Below are 4,704 nucleotides of genomic sequence, written 5' to 3' on the forward strand. Positions count from 1 at the left end.
CTAAACTGCAGTGAATACAAGCCCAGTCTTTCCAATCTTTCCTCATATGACAGTCCCGCCATCCCGGGGATTAACCTCGTGAACCTACGCTGCACTGCCTCAATAGCAAGGACGGCCTTCCTCACATTTTACAAATCCCCAGTGCATCTGTGAGGTTCTAATGTCAATCCCTGCCCCCTGCACCAGCTCCTCAGCCACACATTCAGATCCCCTCTCTCCCTGCTCCTGCCCTCACCAGCACGAGGAACTGGAAACAAACTGGAGATAACCACCCTGGAGGTCCTGCTTTTCAGCCTTCTTCCGAGCTCTCCAAAGTCATGCTGCAGAATCTCTTTCCTCTTCTTCCCGACGTCATTTGTGCTGAAGGTAGACACGAAATACTGGAGTAACTCAGCGGGTCAGGCAGCATCTCTGGAGAGAAGGAATGGGTGACGTGTCGGGTCGAGACCCTTCTTGAGACCGTTTAAACCAGCATCTGCAGTTCTTTCCTACACACGGTGTAGTAGGCCTGATGGGCCGAATGGCCCAATTCTGCTCCTATCGCTGATGAACTTATGAATACGAATAAAAACAAATCAATATCAATACAAAACAGATACCAATACAATAAGTTGTGATTAAAATAATTTATAACTGCACTTACTGAAGGAAGTTAAAGTTGTATTTACTCCTTGGGTACCGGGCGGGCAGGCGAGGAGTGGAGGGGGACGTGGGTCGGTGGGCCCAGCTGGTTGAGGGTGATGGAGAAGGCCCTGCAGCAGCCTGGGGCTCGCCTGGATCGGGAGCCGCTCCACTACATCCAGCCCACGGACCCGGCTTTGGACTTTTTGTAAATGGCGCCAAACTATGGCGACTCGTGCATGCGTGAGCTTGCAAAAACAAGTTTTGGAAATGCAATGGTGAGGCTCGATAAGGCCACGTTTGGAATATTGTGGGCAATTATGGGCCCCATATCTGAGGAAGGATGTGCTGGCTCTGGAGAGGGTCCAGAGGAGGTTTACAAGAATGATCCCAGGAATGAGTGTAAGAAAATAACTGCCGATGCTGGTACAAATCGAAGGTATTTATTTCACAAAATGCTGGAGTAACTCAGCAGGTCAGGCAGCATCTCGGGAGAGAAGGAATGGGTGACGTTTCAGGGATGAGACCCTTCTTCAGACTGATGTCAGGGGGGCGGGACAAAGGAAGGATATAGGTGGAATGAGTGGGTTAACCTATGATGAGCGTTTGTCGGCACTGGGCCTGCACTCGCTGGAGTTTAGAAGAATGAGGGGGGACCTCATTGAAACGTAGAGAATAGTGAAGGGCCTGGATAGACAATAGGTGCAGGAGTAGGCCATTCAGCCCTTCAAGCCAGCACCGCCATTCAATGCGATCATAGCTGATCACTCTCAATCAGTACCCCGTTCCTGCCTTCTCCCCATACCCCCTCACTCCGCTATCCTTAAGAGCTCTATCCAGCTCTCTCTTGAAAGCATCCAACGAACTGGCCTCCACTGCCTTCTGAGGCAGAGAATTCCACACCTTCACCACTCTCTGACTGAAAAAGTTCTTCCTCATCTCCGTTCTAAATGGCCTACCCCTTATTCTTAAACTGTGGCCCCTTGTTCTGGACTCCCCCAACATTGGGAACATGTTTCCTGCCTCTAATGTGTCCAATCCCCTAATTATCTTATATGTTTCAATAAGATCCCCCCTCATCCTTCTAAATTCCAGTGTATACAAGCCTAATTGCTCCAGCCTTTCAACATACGACAGTCCCGCCATTCCGGGAATTAACCTAGTGAAGCTACGCTGCACGCCCTCAATAGCAAGAATATCCTTCCTCAAATTTGGAGACCAAAACTGCACACAGTACTCCAGGTGCGGTCTCACCAGGGCCCGGTACAACTGTAGAAGGACCTCTTTGCTCCTATACTCAACTCCTCTTGTTATGAAAGCCAACATTCCATTGGCTTTCTTCACTGCCTGCTGTACCTGCATGCTTCCTTTCAGTGACTGATGCACTAGGACACCCAGATCTCGTTGAACATCCCCTCTCCCTAACTTGACACCATTCAGATAATAATCTGCCTTTCTATTCTTACTTCCAAAGTGAATAACCTCACACTTATCTACATTAAACTGCATCTGCCATGTATCCGCCCACTCACACAACCTGTCCAAGTCACCCTGCAGCCTTATTGCATCTTCCTCACAATTCACACTACCCCCCAGCTTAGTATCATCTGCAAATTTGCTAAAGTGCAAATTTGATAGAGTGGATGTGGAGAGGATGTTTTCACTAGTGAGAGAGTCTAGGGTTACAGGTCATAGCATCAGAATTAATGGACATTCTTTTAGGAAGGAGATGAGGAGAAATTTCTTTAGTCAGAGGGTGGTGAATCTTTGAAATCCTTTGCCACAGATGGCTGGTGAGGCCAAGTCAGTGGATATTTCTAAGGCAGAGATAGATAAATTCTTGATTAGTGCGGGTGTCAGAGGTTTTGGGGAGAAGGCAGGAGAATGGGGTTGGGAGGGAGAGATAGATCAGCCATGATTGAATGGTGGAGTAGACTTGATGGGCCGAATGGCCTAATTCTACTCCTATCACTTGTGACCTCATGCCCTACTTTGACTGTGCAGTGTACATGTGATAATAATGCAGCTTTGAACCGTTGAAATAATCTTACTATGCTTACTTATTTTCACAATTACATATCTTTTTTCATGTTTAATATTTATTAATGAAAAGATAACACAATAAATTTGCTGATAGCCGCAGACCAACCCCTAATGGATTATGTGTAGGAAGGAACTGCGGATGCTGGTTTAAACAGAAGATGGACACAGAAAGCTGGAGTAACTCAGCGGGTCGGGCAGCATCTCTGGAGAAAAGGAATGGGTGACGTTTCGGGTCGAGACCCTTCTTCATTCTACCGTACCCTTTTCTGTATTTTCGCACTTGTGGTTATCAATTTTTGTAGAATTCTCTTCTATCATATCTTTTCTGTGAATATTGTTTACAGGCCAGTTAAGTTGCTGCAAGGATGAATTTCATTGTTATCGTTGTCGATACATATGACAATTGAACACTCTCTCAACTCTGCTATTTTAAACAGGCATCCAGTTATATCTTGAAAACTGACGTCACAAAAACAGCATAAAAGAACAATGTGATACACCGGCCAATGTTAACTTGGGTGGAATAATATTGTCAAAAGTAGAACAAGAATCCATTGGCATAAAACAAATGTCAGTCTGAAGAAGGGTCTTGATCCGAAACGTCACCCATTCCTTCTCTCCTGAGATGCTGCCTGACCTGCTGAGTTACTCCAGCATTTTGTGAAATAAATACCTTCGATTTGTACCAGCATCTGCAGTTATATTCTTAAACAAATGTGGGGAGTTGATTCACTTGCAGTTCCATCGGAGTAATTTGTTGAAACGAACTGCAGACGCTGGTTTAAACCGAAGACAGACGCAGAGAGCTGGAGTAACTCAGCGGGTCAGACAGCATCTCTGGAGAAAAGGAGTAGGTGACGTTTCAGGTCTGAAGAAGGGTCTCGACCCAAAATGTCACCTCCAGAGATGCTGCCTGACCCGCGGAGTTACTCCAGCTTTCTGTGTCCATCTTCGACTTATAATCGTTTAGACTTATAATCGATGTTACTTTCCAGAAGGTAACAAGCCTTTAACACGGAAAGTAGGCACAAAATGTTGGAGTAACTCAGCGGGTCAGGCAGCATCTCGGGATAGAAGGAATGGGTGACGTTTCCCTCTCTCCCGAGATGCTGCCTGACCCGCTGAGTTACTCCAGCATTTTGTGTCTACCTTCAATTCAAACCAGCATCTGCAGTTTTTTTTCCTAAACCTTTAACACGGTTCTTGTCATCTATGAACAGGCAACCTTTACAGATGCGCTGGGTGATATTGGCAAAGAGAAAAGATATTCTTCAGATATTCATGACAAAAAGTGCTGGAGGAACTCAGTGGGTCAGGTAGCATCTGTGGAGGAAATGGACAATCTTTTGGGTCAGGACCCGGCTTCAGACTGTAGATTTGTTATTGTGTTCAGTTCTGGCCACCATGTTATAGGAAAGATATTGTCAAGCTTGAAAGAGTTCAGAGAAGATTTACGAGGATGTTGCCAGGACTAGAGGGTGTGAGCTATAGGGAGAGGTTGAGCAGGCTGGGTCTCTATTCCTTGGAGCGCAGGAGGATGAGGGGTGATCTTATAGAGGTTTATAAAATCATGAGAGGAATAAGTCAAGTAGATGCACAGAGTCTCTTGCCCAGAGTAGGGGAATCGAGAACCAGAGGACATAGGTTCAAGGTGAAGGGGAAAAGATTTAATAGGAATCTGGGTGGTAACTTTTTCACACAAAGGGTGGTGGGTGTATGGAACGAGCTGCCAGAGGAGGTAGTTGAGGCTGGGACTATCCCAATGTTTAAGAAACAGTTAGACAGGTTCATGGATAGGACAGGTTTGGAGGGATATGGACCGAATGCAAGCAGCTGGGGCTAGTGTAGCTGGAACATGTTGGGCGGTGTGGGCAAGTTGGGCCGAAGGGCCTGTTTCCACGCTGTATCATTCTGTCTCTATGATTCTATGACTCCATGCCTATGACTCTGTCTCCAGATTGGCCTTCCTTGTCTAGTCCCTCCACAGAGGGCGTGCCACCTCCACTTCTTCCATCAGAGTCATGTTGGACGAGTTCAAAC

The sequence above is a fragment of the Rhinoraja longicauda genome, chromosome 22 (genome assembly GCF_053455715.1).
Source record: "Rhinoraja longicauda isolate Sanriku21f chromosome 22, sRhiLon1.1, whole genome shotgun sequence".
Lineage (NCBI taxonomy): Eukaryota > Metazoa > Chordata > Chondrichthyes > Rajiformes > Arhynchobatidae > Rhinoraja > Rhinoraja longicauda.